At 56.2% G+C, this 23,087-nt stretch overlaps 1 protein-coding gene across 9 annotated transcripts in view; it reads right to left on the bottom strand.

Annotated features, from left to right (window-relative positions):
- The window catches only part of SLC4A2 (solute carrier family 4 member 2), a 104,796-nt gene that overhangs the window by 65,714 nt on the left and 15,995 nt on the right, over positions 1-23,087 (bottom strand). For 2 of the 9 annotated variants that reach the window (XM_075126125.1, XM_075126129.1), the window contains one exon: positions 22,730-22,834. The exons of the other annotated variants lie outside the window; for them this stretch is intronic. The gene's annotated coding sequence lies outside the window, so the exon portion shown is untranslated. The remainder of the gene's footprint in view (positions 1-22,729; positions 22,835-23,087) is intronic. 9 annotated transcript variants of the gene reach the window in all.

The raw sequence follows: 23,087 nt of genomic DNA, 5'->3' as shown, positions 1-23,087 counted from the left end.
GGAAAGATTGGGATTTGCCTTACCTCATGTTCGCCATCCGGGAGGTTCCGCAAGCCTCCACGGGTTTCTCTCCATTCGAACTACTATATGGGCGCCACCCTCGGGGCACATTGGATATAGCCAGAGAAGCCTGGGAAGAGGAGCCAAATCCCGGAAGGAACATAGTTGAGCACGTACTGCAGATGAGAGATCGGATAGCCTGAGTTACGCCCATTGTACGGGAACACTTGGAGAGAGCACAGGAGACCCAACGAACCCATTATAACCACCAAGCAAAGCTTCGACAGTTCCAACCAGGGGATCGGGTGATGGTACTGGTGCCCACAGCAGAAAGTAAACTGTTGGCCCAGTGGCAGGGACCCCACGAAATAATCGAAGCCGTGGGAGAGGTGAACTATAAGGTGTGGCAAACAGGCCGCCGGAAATTGGAGCAAATTTACCACATCAATCTTCTAAAACCTTGGCACGATCGAGAGGCATGCTTAGTCATGCAAGAGACCCTTCCCCAGGAGGATAACTTACACGAGCGAGTGAGGATATCATCCGACTTGACGCCGATCCAAAGATCGAGGCAGCCGACATGATTAATCGTAACAGAGATGTGTTCTCTACAAAACGAGGGCAGACGACGGAGACCTATCACCATATCCGCACGATCCCTGGAGCCAAGGTAACATTGAGACCCTACTGAATCCCAGCAGCCAAAGGGGAAGAAATCAAGGCCGAAGTAAAGAAAATGTTAGAATTTGGGGTTACTGAAGAATCTTACGGTCGGTGGTCCAGTCCCGTTGTTCTAGTGCCTAAACCTGACGGTACCACGAGACTTGGCAATGACTTTCGCCGACTGAATGAAATATCCCAGTTTGACGCATACCCCATACCGCCCATCGACGAACTGGGTGACCGGCTGGGCAGTGCCCGATTCTTCACTACACTGGATCTGACAGAAGGGTACTGGCAGATTCCTCTGACCAAAGAAGCTAAAGAAAAGACAGCGTTCTCCACCCCGGATGGGCTATTCCAGTACACCGTCCTCCCTTTTGGGCTACCTGGGGCCCAGCCACATTCCAGCGCCTCATGGATAAGCTGCTGCGCCCCCATACTAGTTATGCAGCTGCATACCCAGATGATGTCATCATCCATACGCCAGACTGGGGAACCCGCTTGGAGACACTTGAGGCAGTACTGCGCACCTTAAGGCGGGCTGGCCCCACTGCTAATCCCGCCAAATGCGCCCTAGGGCTAGCAGAGGCTAGGTACCTGGGATATATTGTGGGAAGGGGTATAGTGAAGCCCCAAACAAATAAGCTAGAGGCAATTCAAAACTGGCCCCGGCCGACCCGAAAGAAGCAGGTCCGTGCATTCCTAGGTGTGGTAGGCTACTACCGACGGTTTATTCCCCAAGTCCCCTAACGGACCTGGTGAAGGCCCGAGGTCCAGACATGGTAAAGTGGACCGACGCAGCAGAGTGGGCATTCACAGACCTTCGGACGGCCCTCTGTAATGACCCCGTACTCATAGCCCCGGACTTTAACAGGGAATTTATTTTACAAACAGATGCTTCCGAGGTGGATTTGGGGGCAGTTCTGTTGCAAATGGTGGGAGAAGAGGAACATCCGATCCTTTACCTAAGCAGAAAGCTTCTCCCAAGAGAACAGAAATACGCAGTAATCAAGAGAGAATGCCTTGCTGTCAAATGGGCTATGGAGACACTGCGTTATTACCTCTTAGGCCAGCGATTTACTCTTGTGACGGACCATGCATCCCTCCAGTGGATGCAGCGGAAAGAAAAGAATGCAAGGGTCACCAGGTGGTTCTTATCCCTCCAACCATTCCAGTTCCGCATATGGCACAGGGCTGGATGCCATCATGGCAACGCTGATGGTCTGTCACGAGCATACTGCCTGGCGTCCCAAGTTGCCCAACTCTATGGTGTTGAGAAGGGGGGGGATAGGTGACGGGGGAAGGCCAGATGGCTATAGAAAAGTAGTGGGAGACAGAGATATTAGCTCCAGGCTAAACAAATCCCTGGTACCAGGATAAGTGAAATGGCAGCTGCTCCAAATCAAGTAAGACACCTGGGGCCAATTAAGAACTTTCCAGAAGGCAGGGAGAAGGCTAGGTTGATTGGGACACCTGAAGCCAATCAGGGGCTGGCTGAAACTAATTAAAAGCCTCCCAGTCAGTCAGGTGGGGGTGCATGTCAGGAGCTGTGGGAGGAAGTTGCGCTGTTGGAGAGGCTGAGTAGTACACACCATATCAGGCACAAGGAAGGAGGCCCTGAGGTAAGGGTGAAGTGGAGCTTGAGGAAGTGAGGGCTGCTGTGGGGGAAGTAGCCCAGGGAATTGTACACGTCATGTTTCTAAAAGGTCAGCTACCATAGCTAATACTATTAGGGTCCCTGGGCTGGAGCCCAGAGTAGAGGGTGAGCCCAGGCTCCCGCCCTTTGCCCCCTGATTAATCACTGAGACTAGGAGACAACAGAGACTGTGCAAGGAAGGATAACTTCTCCTCACCTCCCTCGCTGGCTTATGATGAAAATGGCTCAGTAGACTGTGACCCTTGTCTCTAGAGAGAAGGGTTACGTGGAGGGTCACAGTGAGCCTCTGAGGCTAGCGAAATCCACGGAGGGATTAAGGATCCACTAGCGGGACCCACGGAGGCAAGGACAGAGCTTTGTCACACTTCCTACTGTATTTTCCACTGCATGCATCGGATTAAGTGGGTTTTAGCCCACGAAAGCTTATGTTCTAATAAATTTGTTAGTCTCTAAGGTGTCACAAGTACTCCTGTTCTTATATCACAGTTAGTAGTTCTGGCCAGCTTTGGTAGGGTAGTAAGGTCTAGTGGGTAGAGCTGGGGACTTGGAGCCAGGACTCCTGGGTTCTCTCCGCAGCACTGGACAGGAAGTGGAGGCTGGCTGGGCAGGAAGCGGAGGCTGGCCATGCTTGCGAAGCACTCGCTCTCAGGTTGCTGGCGTTTCTCCACTTGTCGGTCAAAGGATAACTTCAGAATGCCACATCCAACCAATTCCAAAATGTCCGAGCGCATGCTTGGCACCAACGGTCAGACCCCCAGTGATCTGGGGGTAAATGTAGCACACCGCCCCCTTTAGTATAGCCCCAGCCCATGTGCGCATGTCTGCTGCTGGGAGAACTGGCTGATGGCCCCATGAATGCCTTCAGCACAAGGCGTCACACGCTGACGCCCTCGCTGACTTCCCTCCCAGGAAGAACAAAGAGTAATGCCAAGGGAGCGCACACAGCTGCTGCAATGTGAGGGGAGAATGCGGGACCCTGGTATGGGGTGCACAGGACACCCACTACTGGGGGAGAGGAAAAGGGGGCCCCATGGGGGGAAGTGGAAATGAAGAGAAGGGGGTAACAAGGGTTCATACAGAGCCTCTGCCAAGGAGAGAACGGGGTGCTGGAAGGGGTGAGGAAGAGAATTGGGTGCTCTGCTGTGGGGGACACAGAACCTCTAGTGGGGGGAGAGACTGGAGGACCCTGGTTTGGGGAAATGGCAGAAAAGGGGGATGGGATGCACACAGCCCCTGAGTTGGGGGACCATGGTATGTGGGGACAGGGCAACCAGAGATCCTGGTCAGAAGAGGCTGGGGGGAGTTGCAGGGCGTCCCTGAAATGGACGGGGCTGGGAGCATGGCACCCAGGAGTGTTGTGCAGGCATGGAGGGCTGCAGGGAGCCCCAGGGGTGTAAGCAGGCGGGCTGGGAGCCAGGACTCTTGGGTTCTGTTCTCAGGTCTGGTGCTCACGCACTGTGTGACCTGGGGCAAAACTCTCTGTTTCCCCATGAAGGCAGTGGGGCTGGGGAGAGTGGGGGGCAAGGGGAGGGAAAGCTACAGCCTGGGCCAGAGCAAAGCATCCTCGCAGCCCGGCCCAGGGCCCCCCTGCCCTGTTACAGCTGCGTCCCCAGAGCAGCTGCTCTCTCTCGGGGCCAGTGCGCGACAAGGCCCAGGCCCGGCGTGAGACCGGCTGCCCCCACCTGGGCAGCAGGGGTCTGCAGGCCGGACGCAGGCCCCTCGGCAACTCCCCCACAGGTCCTCCGGAGGCTCCCTGGCTCTCAAGCGGCGGTGGCCCACAAAGGGCTCTTGTTTGCGCAGAACAATCCAGCCCAGATAAGCAGGGCAGGTCCGCAGATATGGAGATACGGCTGCCAACGCGGCTGCTCGCAAGCCCCGCCCGGTGCAGGGAATTACGGGCTGGCTCGGCTTAGCACGTGTGTGCCAGACGGCGCTGCTGCTCCTGCCACTGCGCCCGAGTCACATTCCAGGGACGAGCCTCCACTCGCCCGCCTGATCCTGACTAAGGCGATTACGGGGCGCGTTGTCTCCGCAGCCCCCAGCAGCACCACACCCCGTGCACCGAGCCCTGTCTCCCCCGCTGCCTGCCCGCAGGGCCCTGCTCCCAGGGACGGCCCCGTTCCCCTATTCCCAGCTGGGGCAAGCGTGGACAACCCCCGCCCCTGCCAAGCAGCAGTCACTGCCCTGCTGGCGAGAGGGGGGAGCCAAGCACGTCGGGGCCAGAGGGAGCGGGGAACGGCCCCCAGCCCGCGCCATGGTGACAGCGCTCCAGGCGGGAGAGCCGGCCCACGGCGTGGGAGTCAGGGTCAGTCCCTGCCCCGCCACGGGCTGCTGTATGACCACGGGCAGGAACCTCAGCGCTGGCCTTGCCCCAGGGGTAACACCCGGCCCTGCCGCACAGAGATCTGGAGAGCAGCAAGACGTTAACTATGCTGAGCTGCCAGATTCTGCACGCACAGGGGCCCGTCAGGTAACTTAGAAACCCCCTGCTCCCCGTCTGTCCAAGCTCCGCTCCCCCCCAGACCGCGCCGCAGACTGACAGCTCCCCGCTCCCCCCCAGACCGCGCCGCAGCGTCAGAGCTCCCCGCTCCCCCCCAGACCGCGCTGCAGTATCAGAGCTCCCCGCTCCCCCCCAGACCGCGCCGCAGTATCAGAGCTCCCCGCTCCCCCCCAGACCGCGCCGCAGTATCAGAGCTCCCTGCTCCCCCCCCAGACCGCGCCGCAGTATCAGAGCTCCCCGCTCCCCCCCAGACTGCGCCGCAGTATCAGAGCTCCCCGCTCCCCCCCCAGACCGCGCCGCAGTATCAGAGCTCCCCGCTCCCCCCCAGACCGCGCCGCAGCGTCAGAGCTCCCCGCTCCCCCCCAAACCGCGCCGCAGCGTCAGAGCTCCCCGCTCCCCCCCAGACCACGCCGCAGCGTCAGAGCTCCCCGCTCCCCCCCAAACCGCGCCTCAGTGTCAGAGCTCCCCGCTCCCCCCCAGACCGCGCTGCAGCGTCAGAGCTCCCCGCTCCCCCCCAAACCGCGCCGCAGCGTCAGAGCTCCCCGCTCCCCCCAGACCGCGCCGCAGTATCAGAGCTCCCCGCTCCCCCCCAGACCGCGCCGCAGTATCAGAGCTCCCCGCTCCCCCCCAGACCGCGCCGCAGCGTCAGAGCTCCCCGCTCCCCCCCAGACCGCGCCGCAGACTGACAGCTCCCCGCTCCCCCCCAGACCGCGCCGCAGTATCAGAGCTCCCCGCTCCCCCCCAGACCGCGCCGCAGTATCAGAGCTCCCCGCTCCCCCCCAGACCGCGCCGCAGCGTCAGAGCTCCCCGCTCCCCCCCAAACCGCGCCGCAGCGTCAGAGCTCCCCGCTCCCCCCCAGACCACACCGCAGCGTCAGAGCTCCCCGCTCCCCCCCAGACCGCGCCGCAGCGTCAGAGCTCCCCGCTCCCCCCCAGACCGCGCCGCAGTATCAGAGCTCCCCGCTCCCCCCCAGACCACACCGCAGCGTCAGAGCTCCCCGCTCCCCCCCAAACCGCGCCGCAGCGTCAGAGCTCCCCGCTCCCCCCCAGACTGCGCCACAGTATCAGAGCTCCCCGCTCCCCCCCAAACCACGCCGCAGTATCAGAGCTCCCCGCTCCCCCCCAGACCGCGCCGCAGCGTCAGAGCTCCCCGCTCCCCCCCAAACCACGCCGCAGTATCAGAGCTCCCCGCTCCCCCCCAGACCGCGCCGCAGTGTCAGAGCTCCCCGCTCCCCCAGACTGCGCCGCAGACTGACAACTCCCCGCTCCTCCCCAAACCACGCCGCAGCCTGTGACGAAGCGGGACTGTTCTTAATGTTTCCTCTGAATAGTGTGGGGGTGCCTCAGTTTCCCCTAGGCAGTTCTTAAGTATCTTGGGGGTGGGATAAGGGTGTATGATCCTTGCAGAGCCCTAGAGGGCAGGTGTGTGCAGGGGTCTGGACACAGAGAATGGCCAACACCCTGTTTCCTGGCAACTGATGGCCTGGGCCCTTCCCCCCTGCAAGGTGAGAGCTAAAGGGTTGGAGAACAAAGGAATCAGGTGACCACCTGGCCCAGGAAAGGAACAAAGCCCAGAGGAGGAGGGGCTGGAGAGAGTTTCAGTTTGGGGGCTGGCTGGGACATTGAGTGAAGTGCAGACGTAGTTGTCTGGCTCACTGCCCCCCAAAATGGACCCGGCTGAGGGGTCCTGTTCTCTGCACCTACAGGCTCTGGTTTAGACCATGTTCCTGTCATCTAATAAACCTCTGTTTTACTGGCTGGCTGAGAGTCACGTCTGACTACAGAGTTGAAAGGAGACTTCCCCAGAGTCCTGACTGGCTTCGTAGGGAGCAGTTCCAGAGCATTACCTGGGGACTCCGTGACAACTGGTGGCAGAGGTGGGATGTACTGCATCCCGTGGATGGTGCTTCCTGTAGTGAGTGATTGGGAGCAGTAAAACGAAGGGGGATTGACGAGGACCAGAGCTACTGAAGGCTCAGAGAGGAGCGGTTTTGGGGGGCGGTTAACCCCTGGGAATGTGTGACCAGCGAGAAGGACTGTGCAGTAATGGGGTCCCCTGGGGAATGCGGTGAGCAGTCTCACGGGCGGAGCAGCCTGCGGCTTGGCCCTGGGAGAGAGAAGGACTTTTGCAGTAACAGGGTTCCCCTGGGGATTGCACCGAGTGCTCCCAGGGGCGGAGGAGTCTGCAGCTCGACCCTGGCAAAGAGGTGGTGACCTCGAGAAGGGCTGGCACACTAGGGGTCCTCCCTGGAAACCGTGGGGAGCTGAGAGCATACAGGCCTGTGAGTCCACAACAACTTGGGAACAGCGAGGTGATGGCCTGTCACCTTCTCCTTAAGAAGGACATTGTAACCCTGTACAGAAAGAGAGGGTTGCGCATTGGGAAGTTCACCAAAGCAGAGTTAATCGTGCAGCTGGAGGAGGATGACCGCTCTAAGGAGCAGATTCCTGACCCCAAATGGGGCTATAGCAGGACCTGGGAGCAGCTGGAGTGGTGGCCAGGCATCCCCAAGACTCCTGTCCCCGACCAGACGGGGGTCTTCACAATCGGGTTCCCCATCCGGGGATTGGAGATGGATGGGATTGGAGCTGAGTGTGAGAGAGCCAGAGGACTGTGAGAGACAGCGAGAGCCCAAGAAAGAGCTGCAGAAGCAGCAGCCCTGTGTGCTGGGACCAGGGGAAAGAGATCCCAAGCTGTGTGTCTGGTAAAGGAGAAAGTGTGTCCGGCTCTTCTTTGTCTGTGGAGCAGACAGAAGGGGCCTTTCAGCCTGTGATGGTTGAGGGTCATGCAGTTGTCTCAGAGTTGGTTCTGGATTCAGCTAAAGCCCAGGAAGGGAATGGTCCTACGTTTGTGTCTGCTCGGGAGAATGGTCCTGTAACTAGGTCGCATCCAGTTAGTGTCTATGCAAAATCATAGAATCATAGAATATCAGGGTTGGAAGGGACCCCAGAAGGTCATCTAGTCCAACCCCCTGCTCAAAGCAGGACCAATTCCCAGTTAAATCATCCCAGCCAGGGCTTTGTCAAGCCTGACCTTAAAAACCTCTAAGGAAGGAGATTCTACCACCTCCCTAGGTAACGCATTCCAGTGTTTCACCACCCTCTTAGTGAAAAAGTTTTTCCTAATATCCAATCTAAACCTCCCCCACTGCAACTTGAGACCATTACTCCTCGTTCTGTCATCTGCTACCATTGAGAACAGTCTAGAGAACAGTCTCTTTGGAACCCCCTTTCAGGTAGTTGAAAGCAGCTATCAAATCCCCCCTCATTCTTCTCTTCTGCAAGCTAAACAATCCCAGCTCCCTCAACCTCTCCTCATAAGTCATGTGTTCTAGACCCCTAATCATTTTTGTTGCCCTTCGCTGGACTCTCTCCAATTTATCCACATCCTTCTTGTAGTGTGGGGCCCAAAACTGGACACAGTACTCCAGATGAGGCCTCACCAATGTCGAATAGAGGGGAACGATCACGTCCCTCGATCTGCTGGCTATGCCCCTACTTATACATCCCAAAATGCCATTGGCCTTCTTGGCAACAAGGACACACTGCTGACTCATATCCAGCTTCTCGTCCACTGTCACCCCTAGGTCCTTTTCCGCAGAACTGCTGCCTAGCCATTCGGTCCCTAGTCTGTAGCGGTGCATTGGATTCTTCCATCCTAAGTGCAGGACCCTGCACTTATCCTTATTGAACCTCAGATTTCTTTTGGCCCAATCCTCCAATTTGTCTAGGTCCTTCTGTATCCTATCCCTCCCCTCCAGCGTATCTACCACTCCTCCCAGTTTAGTATCATCCGCAAATTTGCTGAGAGTGCAATCCACACCATCCTCCAGATCATTTATGAAGATATTGAAATCCCAGAGCCCAGACAATTCTGGTGCTTGTATTTTGCCTATTGCTAGTGTGTGGTTGGGAAAGGGTGTAGCAACTCTGTCTAATCAGGGTGAGATCCTAGCCAGGGCACAAGGAGAGCAGAAAGGTGATTTGATCCTGTTACCTACTGAGGGTGTGGAAACCTGTGGCAAGAAGGAAAAGATTCCAGAACTTGTGTGTGGCAAAGGGAAGGAGAATGCTTCCAACCTTTTAACTAGGAAGTCTGTGAGTTTGCCTGAAAGGGGATTGTGTAGGAATCCGCCTGATGGGCCAGAGGTTATTCTGGATGTAAGGGAGACCCAGAAAGAGTCTGCTGTTGCTCAGGAAAGTGTTCCTCTAGAGCAAGCCCTAGGTAAAGAGGGTAAGGGCAGAATTTCTGTGAAGGGTGAACTGTCCCATAGAAAAGCCCCTAGGGAAAGGAATCCTCATGGAATGTTTGCAAGCAGTTTACTGCAACTGAAGGGTGTGAAAGTGATTTAATCAAGAAAGTTTCAGTTCCTAACAGCCAGAAATTTTCTGTTGTGAATGGATCCACGGACTTTCCTGTTGAAGGATCCAGTGTGGATAGCTTTGAGAAGGGCTCAGATGGAGTGAAAGCTGTTAAGAAAGTTAAACACTCCTATAACCAAGTGGCTGTGTTTGGCCAGCTTGTTGGGGAGACAAGGTTGTTGAGAAAGGGATGTCTCCATGCTAGTTCTGTAAGTGAACAGTATGTAGCCCAGGTCAAGATGGGGGCTCTTAACCAAGAGAGCCCGAATTGCAGCCCTCCAGACTGGAGCTCTGGGAGAAAACCCAATCCCAGTTTGACCCCGGGGGTTTTGGGGTGGCAAAAGTCACTGGCCACATAAACCTTCCCACATGGGGCATGCAAGTGCTATTGACCACCCCGACCTAAGGGAGGCCGTGAAAATGGAAGGGCGTAAAACTGGAAGGGCCTGGTGTAACTTCCACGAAGGTATGGGAGAGATGCTGGGGCATCCATGGAAACGTTGGTGGGTTCAAACTTCCCCAGGTCACCAGCTAAAGTGACCCCGCTCAGTTCAGTCTTGAAGGGGGGAGAGATGTGATGAAGTGGGACTGTTCTTAATGTTTCCTCTGAATAGTGTGGGGGTGCCTCAGTTTCCCCTATGTAGTTCTTAAGTATCTAGGTGGTGGGATAAGGGTAATAGCTTATCTAAAGTGATCACTCTCCTTACAATGTGTATGACAATCAAGTTGGGCCATTTCCAGCACAAATCCAGATTTTCTCCTGGATAAGCTATTACCAGCAGGAGAGTGGGGTGGGGGGAGAGAAAACCTTTTGTAGTGGTAAACACCCATTTTTTCATGCTTTGTGTGTATAAAAAGATCTTCTACACTTTCCACAGTATGCATCCGATGAAGTGAGCTGTAGCTCACAAAAGCTTATGCTCAAATAAATTGGTTCGTCTCTAAGGTGCCACAAGTACTCCTTTTCTTTTTGCGAATACAGACTAGCACGGCTGCTACTCTGAAACCTGCTCATAGAAAGGAGACTTCCCCAGAGTCCTGCCTGGCTTCGTAGGGAGCAGTTCCAGAGCATCGCCCGGGACCCCGTGACACAGCCTCACAGCTCTCCGCTCCCCCCCCAGACCAGGCCGCAGCATCACGGCTTCCTGCTCCCCCCCAGACCACGCTGCAGCCTCCCAGCTCCCCCCAGACTGCGCCGCAGCCTCCCAGTGACCCCGAACCCGCCATGTGCCCAAGTCAGCTGTTCCCAAGAGGGAGGGATCTTCACCCTGTTTCTAGCTTCAGCTGCCAGCCCTCGGATCTCACCTTGTCTGCCACACTACAGAGCCCCCATCACCAGAAACCACCTCCTCGGCAGGTGCCCCCAGCCCATGAACAAGTACCTCTGGGCCGCGTCCTGGACAAAGCAATTTGCGAGCCACTTGTGATGTTACTGACATAACCTGTGACTGTACAGATCATTGTTGCAACCACTGTTATATATTTGCAGCAAATATTGTACAAACGTTGTCGTGTGAGGTGTCTATAAAGAGGTTATGATTTGCTGGTTATGATTATACTGTCTGTATGTGTGTATCATTTTTATAGTTGAAGTTATGAATATTGGCTCTGTACTTGTATCTCAATGTGTTTTGATTCTAAGTAGCCTCATGACAGGTTTCAGAGGAACAGCCGTGTTAGTCTGTATTCGCAAAAAGAAAAGGAGTACTTGTGGCACCTTAGAGACTAACCAATTTATTTGAGCATGAGCTTTCGTGAGCTACAGCTCACTTCATCAGATGTATACCGTGGAAACTGCAGCAGACTTTATATACACACAGAGAATATGAAACAATACCTCCTCCCACCCCACTGTCTTGCTGGTAATAGCTTATCTAAAGTGATCAACAGGTGGGCCATTTCCAGCATAAATCCAGGTTTTCTCACCTTGTTTTTTCCTACCCCCCCTCCCAGATGTTCTGGTTTAACTTGAATTTAAACTTGGAGAGTGGTCAGTTTAGATGAGCTATTACCAGCAGGAGAGTGAGTTTGTGTGTGTATGGGGGTGGGGGGATGTGAGAAAACCTGGATCTATGCAGGAAATAGCCCGACTTGATTATGTAAAGAGTTGTCACTTTGGATGGGCTAGCACCAGCAGGAGAGTGAATTTGTGTGGGGGGGTGGAGGGTGAGAAAACCTGGATTTGTGCTGGAAATGGCCCACCTGTTGATCACTTTAGATAAGCTATTACCAGCAGGACAGTGGGGTGGGAGGAGGTATTGTTTCATATTCTCTAAAAAGAAAAGGAGTACTTGTGGCACCTTAGAGACTAACCAATTTATTTGAGCATGAGCTTTCGTGAGCCACAGCTCACTTCATCAGATGTGTACAGTGGAAACTGCAGCAGACTTTATATACACACAGAGAATATGAAACAATACCTCCTCCCACCCCACTGTCCTGCTGGTAATAGCTTATCTAAAGTGATCAACAGGTGGGCTATTTCCAGCACAAATCCAGGTTTTCTCACCCTCCACCCCCACACACAAATTCACTCTCCTGCTGGTGCTAGCCCATCCAAAGTGACAACTCTTTACATAATCAAGTCGGGCTATTTCCTGCATAGATCCAGGTTTTCTCACTTCCCCCCCACCCCCATACACACACAAACTCACTCTCCTGCTGGTAATAGCTCATCTAAACTGACCACTCTCCAAGTTTAAATCCAAGTTAAACCAGAATATCTGGGGGGGTAGGAAAAAACAAGAGGAAACAGGCTACCTTGCATAATGACTTAGCCACTCCCAGTCTCTATTTAAGCCTAAATTAATAGTATCCAATTTGCAAATGAATTCCAATTCAGCAGTTTCTCGCTGGAGTCTGGATTTGAAGTTTTTTTGTTTTAAGATAGCGACCTTCATGTCTGTGATTGCGTGACCAGAGAGATTGAAGTGTTCTCCGACTGGTTTATGAATGTTAGAATTCTTGACATCTGATTTGTGTCCATTTATTCTTTTACGTAGAGACTGTCCAGTTTGACCAATGTACATGGCAGAGGGGCATTGCTGGCACATGATGGCATATATCACATTGGTGGATGTGCAGGTGAACGTGATGTGATGATGAAGATGTGCATCTTCATCATCTGGACCCATGGAAAAGAAGCCCTTGAGGAATTCCACCATGATTTCAACAATTTCCATCCTACCACCAACCTCAGCCTGGTCCAGTCCACACAAGAGATCCACTTCCTGGACACTACAGTGCTAATAAACAATGGCCACATAAACACCACCCTATACCGGAAACCTACTGACCGCTATTCCTACCTGCATGCCTCCAGCTTTCACCCTGACCACACCACACGATCCATCGTCTACAGCCAAGCTCTGCGATACAACCGCATTTGCTCCAACCCCTCAGACAGAGACAAACACCTACAAGATCTCTGTCAAGCTTTCTTACAACTACAATACCCACCTGCAGAAGTAAAGAAACAGATTGATAGAGCCAGAAGAGTTCCCAGAAGTTACCTACTACAGGACAGGCCTAACGAAGAAAATAACAGAACGCCACTAGCGGTCACCTTCAGCCCCCAACTAAAACCCCTCCAACGCATTATTAAGGATCTACAACCTATCCTAAAGGATGACCCAACACTCTCACAAGTCTTGGGAGACAGGCCAGTCCTTGCCTACAGACAGCCCCGCAACCTGAAGCAAATACTCACCAACAACCACATACCACACAACAGAACCACTAACCCAGGAACTTATCCATGCAACAAAGCCCGTTGCCAATTGTGCCCACATATCTATTCAGGGGACACCATCACAGGGCCTAATAACATCAGCCACACTATCAGAGGCTCGTTCACCTGCACATCCACCAATGTGATATATGCCATCATGTGCCAGCAATGCCCCTCTGCCATGTACATTGGTCAAACTGGACAGTCTCTACGTAAAAGAATAAATGGACACAAATCAGATGTCAAGAATTCTAACATTCATAAACCAGTCGGAGAACACTTCAATCTCTCTGGTCACGCAATCACAGACATGAAGGTCGCTATCTTAAAACAAAAAAACTTCAAATCCAGACTCCAGCGAGAAACTGCTGAATTGGAATTCATTTGCAAATTGGATACTATTAATTTAGGCTTAAATAGAGACTGGGAGTGGCTAAGTCATTATGCAAGGTAGCCTGTTTCCTCTTGTTTTTTCCTATCCCCCCCCCCCCCCCCCCCAGATATTCTGGTTTAACTTGGATTTAAACTTGGAGAGTGGTCAGTTTAGATGAGCTATTACCAGCAGGAGAGTGAGTTTGTGTGTGTATGGGGGTGAGGGGGAAGTGAGAAAACCTGGATCTATGCAGGAAATAGCCTGACTTGATTATGTAAAGAGTTGTCACTTTGGATGGGCTAGCACCAGCAGGAGAGTGAATTTGTGTGGGGGGGTGGAGGGTGAGAAAACCTGGATTTGTGCTGGAAATGGCCCACCTGTTGATCACTTTAGATAAGCTATTACCAGCAGGACAGTGGGGTGGGAGGAGGTATTGTTTCATATTCTCTGTGTGTATATAAAGTCTGCTGCAGTTTCCACGGTACACATCTGATGAAGTGAGCTGTGGCTCACGAAAGCTCATGCTCAAATAAATTGGTTAGTCTCTAAGGTGCCACAAGTACTCCTTTTCTTTTTGCGAATACAGACTAACACGGCTGTTCCTCTGAAACCTGTCTTCATATTCTCTGTGTGTATATAAAGTCTGCTGCAGTTTCCACGGTATACATCTGATGAAGTGAGCTGTAGCTCACGAAAGCTCATGCTCAAATAAATTGGTTAGTCTCTAAGGTGCCACAAGGACTCCTTTTCTTTTTGAGAATCCACATCTGAGCTTTCCTGGGAACCTTCAAACTAACATGTAAACAATGGCGCCCGCCTGTAAACTGAGTCGTGCATGGACACGTGACTTGCCCATGTGACTCCAAACTCCATCTTGCTGCTGTGATCTTCCACAGTAAGAACAAAGGGGTGCCCTTCTGCATAGAGAGGATATAAAAGGCCCTGGAAACCCCTCCATCTTGTCTTCAATCCTGCTTCTTACATCTGGAGGAACCTTGCTACAAACTGAAGCTCTGAACAAAGGACTGAATGTCCCATCCCAGCTGTGGATGGACTCCAGAGACTTGATTTGAACCTGCAGTTTATTCCATGACTGCTGCAAGCCTGAACCACGAACTTTGCCATTACTGGATGTCATGGGTTCCATTTAACCAATTCTAGCTCTCCTCTCTATCTTTTTCCTTTTATGAATAAACCTTTAGATTTTAGATTCTAAAGGATTGGCAACAGCGTGATTTGTAGGTAAGATCTGACTGGTATATTAGAATCATAGAATCATAGAATATAAGGGTTGGAAGGGACCCCAGAAGGTCATCTAGTCCAACCCCCTGCTCAAAGCAGGACCAATTCCCAGTTAAATCATCCCAGCCAGGGCTTTGTCAAGCCTGACCTTAAAAACCTCTAAGGAAGGAGATTCTACCACCTCCCTAGGTAACGCATTCCAGTGTTTCACCACCCTCATAGTGAAAAAGTTTTTCCTAATATCCAATCTAAACCTCCCCCACTGTAACTTGAGACCATTACTCCTCGTTCTGTCATCTGATACCATTGAGAACAGTCTAGAGCCATCCTCTTTGGAACCCCCTTTCAGGTAGTTGAAAACAGCTATCAAATCCCCCCTCATTCTTCTCTTCTGCAGGCTAAACAATCCCAGCTCCCTCAGCCTCTCCTCATAACTCATATGTTCCAGACCCCTAATCATTTTTGTTGCCCTTCGCTGGACTCTCTCCAAATTATCCACATCCTTCTTGAAGTGTGGGGCCCAAAACTGGACACAGTACTCCAGATGAGGCCTCACCAATGTCAAATAGAGGGGAACGATCACGTCCCTCGATCTGCTCGCTATGCCCCTACTTATACATCCCAAAATGCCATTGGCCTTCTTGGCAACAAGGGCACACTGCTGACTCATATCCAGCTTCTCGTCCACTGTCACCCCTAGGTCCTTTTCCGCAGAACTGCTGCCTAGCCATTCGGTCCCTAGTCTGTAGCTGTGCATTGGGTTCTTCCGTCCTAAGTGCAGGACCCTGCACTTATCCTTATTGAACCTCATCAGATTTCTTTTGGCCCAATCCTCCAATTTGTCTAGGTCCTTCTGTATCCTATCCCTCCCCTCCAGTGTATCTACCACTCCTCCCAGTTTAGTATCATCCGCAAATTTGCTGAGAGTGCAATCCACACCATCCTCCAGATCATTTATGAAGATATTGAACAAAACCGGCCCCAGGACCGACCCTTGGGGCACTCCACTTGATACCGGCTGCCAACTAGACATGGAGCCATTGATCACTACCCGTTGAGCCCGACAATCTAGCCAGCTTTCTACCCACCTTGTAGTGCATTCATCCAGCCCATACTTCCTCAACTTGCTGACAAGAATACTGTGGGAGACTGTGTCAAAAGCTTTGCTAAAGTCAAGAAACAATACATCCATTGCTTTCCCTTCATCCACAGAACCAGTAATCTCATCATAGAAGGCGATTAGATTAGTCAGGCATGACCTTCCCTTGGTGAATCCATGCTGGCTGTTCCTGATCACTTTCCTCTCATGCAAGTGCTTCAGGATTGATTCTTTGAGGACCTGCTCCATGATTTTTCCAGGGACTGAAGTGAGGCTGACTGGCCTGTAGTTCCCAGGATCCTCCTTCTTCCCTTTTTTAAAGATTGGCACTACATTAGCCTTTTTCCAGTCATCCGGGACTTCCCCGGTTCGCCACGAGTTTTCAAAGATAATGGCCAATGGCTCTGCAATCACAGCCGCCAGTTCCTTCAGCACTCTCGGATGCAACTCGTCCGGCCCCATGGACTTGTGCACGTCCAGCTTTTCTAAAAAGTCCCTAACCACCTCTATCTCCACAGAGGGCTGGCCATCTCTTCCCCATTTTGTGGACCAAGCCCCATATTGACCTGGGTCTGGGGCTTGGTCCTTTGGGATCAGGAGAATCTTTTTTCTTTTACTGGGGTATTGGTTTTCATAACCATTCGTCCCCATAACGAGTGGCCCTGGTGGGGATACTGGGAAACGGGAGTGTCTGAGGGAATTGCTTGTGTGACTCATGGTTCGCCAGTGGGGTGAGGCTGAAGTCCTCTCTGGCTGGGTTTGCCTTAATAGTAAAGGAACTCCAGCTTGGGGCTATAACTGCCCTGCTCTAAGCAATTTGTCCTGAACTGACACTCTCAGTCGTGTACATCCCTAAAGACTCGGACTCTGTCAATCAGCTTTTCCAGGCCTTGACTCCTCCTTGGGGCTCTTTTCTGAACCTTTTCAGTGTGTCCAATGACCTTTGCTGAGTGTGGCCCCAGCCCAGCTTGCAGGGCTGGTCTCGCTGGAGCAGCCCACAAAAGCAATTCCACCTCTATCTGCCCCTGGCCACAGCCCTGCATGGGACCCACGTTCAGCTGTTTTCCCCACGACCCCCAGGTCCTTCCCCGAGCCGCTGCTCCCCAGGATACAGCCCCGTCTGGGGAGCGCGACCTCACCCTGGTCCCAGCTGGCTGCCCCTGCAGTTAGCCGGATTAATGCACATTAAAACATCTGCCAGGGGTGGTCTAGAGAATACTTAGTCCTGCCCTGAGTGCAGGGCTCAGGGAAGGACCTCTCGAGGTCCCTCCCTGCCCTACAACTCTGTGATTCAATGATCTCATTCACACGAGCCCGTGACAAAGTGGGAAGTTTCTGCAATATCTTTATGAAGGCTGCGTGTGCCTCAGTTTCCCCAGGTGCGGCACTGTTACCTGGGGAGGGGGAAGGCCTGTCTGCTCTCAGGGCAGGCCAGGAGTCTCTAGCTGTCGGGGCCCTAACCCCATAGCAGTGCAGCATGAGAGGACAACGGCAAATCCAATCACCTGGATGGGGACACCCAGCAACCCACGTCCCAGAGAGATCTGGACCCCCCCACCACCCGCCCATTACAGGGGGCTGAGCCACACCCCCCAGCTCGGGATCACAGGACGGGGGAGGGGTGAGGTGGGGGTAAGCGTTGGCTGCGGGGAGCAGTTGGGGCCCATCTGGGAACTGACCAAGGAGGCCGCCCAGACAGACAGAGCCAGACCCGAGGGTTCCCCACAGCCGGGCTGGGCTCGAGGCTGGCCAGGACGGCCCCTGCTTCACCCTTCATTGTCCCACGCTGCCCTAAGGGCCCCAGCTAACAAGTGACCCCAGCTGTGCCTGCACTGGGAGGGTCCCTCCAGGGGCTGGGCGAGGGGCCCTGATCCCTGCACAGCGGCCGAGTCTCCCTCAGGGGCTGTCTCTGGGGGACTCGCTGCCTGGAGCTCACGGGGAGTGGGCGCTGCAGGCCCAGAGGGCCAGTCTAGGAGGTGGTGAGGCCGTGTGCCTCACCCTGGAGGCAGAGTAGGACCCCCAGGGGGGCTGGCCTAGTGAAGGAGCCTCCTAGAGACTGTTCCAAAACTGGGGGTGCAGCGCTGAGCCTGGGGGTCTGTGACAGGGCCCCCCTTCCCCAGCAATGCCAGTACTCTGGAGAACTGACCCCACTCAAAACGCCCCCCCGTGGAGAATGATTCCCCATTTACAGCCTTTTTAGAAAGGGACGGTTGGAGGAGCGTGCCCAGCATGGGGAGTGGAAGGCGGGGAGCTCTGGGATGGTCCATAGGTCCTGCGGGGTTCGCGCCATGTGCTTGGGACCGGCCCCTGAGCAAGCTCTGTCCCCTGCCCAGAGGAGCTTTCCCAGTGCACTGGACAGCTGCGCTGCTCCCCCAGAGCTGAGCTGTCGACCGCAGTCTTCAGCCCAGAGCTTTGTACTGGTGGGAGTTTTCTAATGACTGATGGCTCCCTGCCCAGGTACGGCAGAACAACCAAGGCGCGTTCGCGGCCCGCCACAATGGGCTGGAGTGTCCAACCAACCGCAGAATCACAGCGCCCAGATGCTGCTGTGCGAGCGAGGAATCAGAGAGCACTCCTCGGCTCTGGCCTCAGCACACCGAATCCTCAACGCCCCACCAGGCCGGCCTCTGCCCCCAGTATCAGCTCCCTCCTGCTGGCTCCATTCGGCCAGCGCTCTGCACCCCGGAGCTGGTCTCGCCCCAGCACTGGCTGCTGCAGCGGGAACGGTGAGGGAGGACAGCACTGTGTGTCACCCGCACGCTGCTGGCCCAGTCGGACCTGTTCCCCCGATGGCTCCCCGGCGGTGCGGAAAGGTCCCGAGAGGGGCCTAGTGGTGCAGGGGAAGTTTCCCCAGCATGGCCCATCTTATGGGGTGCAACCTTCCAGGACTGAGCCCATGGCAGTGCCTTGCCCTGGGCCCTATCCCAGGGCCGAGAGTGCCGAGGCGCAGGAGGAGGAGACGAGTCTGCCCTCTCTCCATTGACAGCAGCACATCCCCATCGAGCCAGTCGGGCGGTTTCTGTCCCACGCCCTGGCCTAAATCCGGGTTGCGCCAGGCCCATGGCTTCGTAGCTCCTGAAGATCCATTGGGCTGCGTCTGCTCCTTCATCCCACCCGGGTCCCTGAGGGCATCCCTGGACCCTCGTCCTGGTGGACTGACACAAGCTCATACCGTCTCCTCCATGGGAGATCCCCAGGGAGCGGCCCCTCGGCCTGCAGTGCCTGCCAGGATGACGAGTGGTCACTGCGGCTGAGCGAAGCAGGGCTGAGCATGCAGCGGAGGGGGAATGACAGACACCCTGGCTACCTCTGTGCCAGGGCGGTGGCTGAGGCAGAGCCCTGGGCAACTCTAGTCCCATCACGGCATCCGGCAGTGCCCAAAACTCCCCCCACGTTGGGGGACTCTGGACGCCTCCCGGCCATCCGCACAGCCTCTGCAAGGGTCTCTCCGGTCCTCCGGGAGCCAGCCTGGGACATGCTCACAGCCCTGGGATCAGCGGCGCTCTGGGGGAGCCAGCAACGGGCCATGGCAAGCAGCCAGAGCCCATCTCTCCCGCTGCCTAGAGCCCAAAGCAGGACACCCCTCAACACTGCTCTCTGCCCCGTGCCCAGCAGCCAGCAAGGAGCAGAGCTGGAAAGGAAACACTGCCCAGCTACAAACCAATGGGGCCACACCGCCTGCCCGGGGTTACTGCATATGCAGCTCCCTGGACAGGCTCAGAGACGGGCGGGGAGCCATTCGAGCCTGTCAGAGCAGGGACTGCTCAGCATGGCTGGATACAGATGGGCCACCGAAAGTGGATCGTGGGCTCCCGTTTTCCCTCTCACAACACAAGGACAAGGGGACCCCGCAAGACTGAAAGAGAGCACCTTGAAAACGGATCCCACAGCACCCAATTAACCTGTGGAACTCACTGGCACAGGCCCCAGCTAGCCAGGTGCTTACATGGTCCCTATCCCACGCTCAGCAGGAATTGACGGACATGCCAGCAGATCCCAGAGCCTATCAGGAAGACGTGGGTCCCAAGCAGGGGCTGCGGGTTCCATCTGACTGCACTAGCAACAGCCACCTCTGGCACCCCACGTGCCCACAGCTCCACCAGCCTTGGGGGGCAGAACGGCGCGAGGCAGGTGCTTTGCCTCGCTGCCAGCATGACCCCGGCTCGAGGCTCTGCCCACCCTTGGCGGGCGCCAGCGAAGAAAAGAGGAGGAATTCAGCTGTAACAGGCAGTAATCCCCACGGCTGCTCTTCATCCAACACATTCCTCATGGGCTCTAATGTTCCACGGCTAAAGAGCCACCAGGAACCGGCCCAGGCAGGACGGGTCCCCAGCCCCCGGGATGCAGCCTGGAAAAGCCCCTCCCTGTTGCCCACAAACACAGCAATCTGGGGAGGGAGGCACGACCAATGGGTCCTGCCCCCAGAGCTCAGGTTTTGCTCCCCGGTCCTGCCCCAGGAGAGCTGAACTGATGTGCCAGCCACAGTGAGCTCGTGCCCCAAGGCAGAGGAGCAGGATCCCTCAGCCCAATGCTGGCCTGACGCTCCCCACCCCGAGGAGGCTACCAACAGGCGGCAGCATCAGCCCAAGCAGCACGGATTATCACTGGCACCCAGCCACGGGTCAGGCCCCGCTGTGCCAGGCACTGGACACACACAGGGCCACACGCCGGTGCCCGGGCCGAGGGAGCAGCCGGAAGCCCCAACCAGAGAAGGGATAGCCTGCCCTGACCCCCACGCCCTGCCTCGGCACCCAGGGCACAGCCCAGGGCCTGCGAAGAGTCCCAGGAGACATGCAGCCCTTCCCCCTCCACTGAGACGCACTAAAGCAGGACCCTGAGACCCATCCACTTCCTGACCCATGGGCACCTGCCAGCGCCCCCCCCCCCCCCCGCTTCCTGCCCCACCCCACCTCCCTGTCCCAATGCCTCAGCACACAAGCACTTTCTAATCCCCATGCCCTCAATACCAAATGGGAGAGGTTTTCTGCTCTCTGGAGAGGCCCCTGCCCCACCTTTCTCCTCCCCAGCAGGAAGGCACTTTGCAAAGCACATCTATGGAAATCAGCCCTGGCAGCACTCACCACAACCGAGCCCTGGCCAGAGACCAGGTGCAGTCAGGAGACCCCCCGACACTGGAACCAGCAGCAGAAAGGCCCCCCGCCAACAGCTGGAAAGGTGCAATCCAAAGCAGCTGTCGGGAGAGCCCCAAAGGCAGGGCTGGGGTCTGATGGAGCCGCGCTAGGTCTGCCAGCAAGAAGGGGGTGAGGAACCCCATTCCCCAAGCTCAGCTGGGGAAGAGGGTCAACGAGACAGAACAGCAGCTAGATCCAGAGCCTTCCTGCTGCCCAGAGCACTGGGGAACTCACACCCTCGGCAGGGCAGCCCTGGCATTCCCGGACTCCAGCTCAGTGCCAAGTGCTGGGAGATGGTGCTGCAGGCCACCCCCACTTCTACAGCTAGCTGGGACCCCGCTCCATGGGGAAAGTTACGCCCTTCTGGTACCCGGCCAGGCTGGCTTCCAACCCCTGCGCCCCACACTGCTCCCAAACTCAGGGGTCTCCTGTGCCCCACCAAGCGAATGGAGGGCCCTGTCCCTCCCAGCCCACACTGCCCCGTCCAGCCTTTGGGTCTCTTCCTCTCTCCTGGGATGCCAGGCTCTGCACATGCCTCAGGCCCGGCAGGGCCCCTGCCTGCAAACCAGCCCCTCCTGCCCAGTCACAGCCAGGCCAGGGAGCTCGGTCTTCCCTCCCGTCTCCATGGTGAGAACTGAGGTGTCTCCAGGCAGGACAAGCCTGGCGCATTAGGCCACCTGCTCAGCACCCCCTGCCAACCCCTGGGAAGGGCCCCAGCAGCCTCCCCAGACCGTCCCGTGTCAGAGAGACCCTCTAAACACCGCAACTCCGGCAGCACCATTCAAACATCCCTGCCCCGCCACAAAGCAACTAGCTCCTGGGGATGGAGCCTTCCCCGCGCCACACGACGCTCAGACTGAGAGCAAAGCCGGCACGGCCAGGGAGGTTCAGGGGGCCTGCAGAACGGCTGGCCTGAAGCACAGAGGGAGAGCACCTGGGCATGGAGCAGCCTTCCCAAGGTGCTGGCAGAGGTCCATGCCAGGCAGACAGCTAGCGGGTGAATGGGGGCGGCTGGCACTGCCCTGTCTCTGGACCCACTAGCTATGATGGGCTGGGCGATTTGGCCCTTTGGCAGCGAGAAAGCCCCTGAGGGCCTGCGGGAGGGAGGCTGCAAGAGCCCATGGGGCAGGTGACAGAGAGTTTCTGATCATCCTGTTGTCAGGACTAGCCTAGCCTGTCACCACCTCCCTGTCCACTCTCGCTCGCCCCAGGGCCGGGGAGGTACCACACCAGGAGCCAATAGCCCTTATCTGGCACCACAGGGCGAGAAGTCAGCCAGAGAAACCCGCCCAGTGAGCAGCATAGTCGGGACCTCCCCAGCCCACAGCAGTCCCTCCGCCCCCAGCACAGGGACCCCAGAGTCCAGCTCCGAGACCCCTGGGCTCTGCGCTGCTGATGGGCACCATCCCCCCCGCCAGACAGTGGCTGAGCCCCAAAGCATGCCAGCCCAGAGGGGAGGCCCCTGCTGCTCATGGAGGCTGCCGCCCCAGCACGTGCTGCTTGGTTCCAGATGGAGCACTGCAAACTAGGAGCTGTAGTTCCCACGTGCCTGGCCACAGGGCCCAGCTGGACCACATCTAGCCCTGGCCTCACCGGTGGCCAGCTCTGACCAGAGGAACTGGCCCCAACCAGCCTCCTTTCCCCAGGCAGGGCGGGGGGGTCGTGCAATAGCTCCCTGCTACACGCCCCCTTTCCACCTCACCCAGTGACCACCCCTCCCCCCGGACTCGGCGCACCCCTCCCCACATCCCCCCCCCCCCCCAGCACACCCCTCTGCTACGTGAGACTGGGGCCCTGGCGCGAGGGAGTCGAAGCAGTGCCCTCGGCTAGCCCCGGCTCCGCTGGTACACAAGAGCTGCAGCAAACCGCACGGGCAGCTGTCCCAGCACAGCTCACGGTGCCCTCCTCTTCCCCCACAACCGCAGAGGTGCCAAGCCCCCCCAGGGTAGGGGAGTGCCTGCACCCCACTCACCCCACCGCATGGCCTCTCGCGCAGGAATCCCGGGCACCCAGCCTCATGGGCTTCGCTTCTCAGCAAGCTGCTTCTTGCTTAATGCAGAGGCTGCCGGGGAGAGCCCTGGAAGGAGGAGCAGGCGACACAGTCGGGCAGCCGGGCCCCTCAGCCAGGAGTGGGAGCTGCCATCCCACCCCACAGGCCCCGTCGGCTGGGCCGAGCTGAGCTCGGCCGGGCCAGCCCAGTGCCAGAGCTGTCCCAGAGAGCGCTGCCCAGCGGGCTCCAAGCCAGGCTCCTGCCTCACTCACGCTGGAGGCTTTTATGCTCGAGCCACGGCAAGACTCTGTTTCAGCAAGTCCGGAGCAGGCGCGTTTCC

The sequence above is a fragment of the Caretta caretta genome, chromosome 2 (assembly GCF_965140235.1).
Source record: "Caretta caretta isolate rCarCar2 chromosome 2, rCarCar1.hap1, whole genome shotgun sequence".
NCBI classification, from domain to species: domain Eukaryota; kingdom Metazoa; phylum Chordata; order Testudines; family Cheloniidae; genus Caretta; species Caretta caretta.
This window is presented reverse-complemented; position numbering and strand designations above follow the sequence as displayed.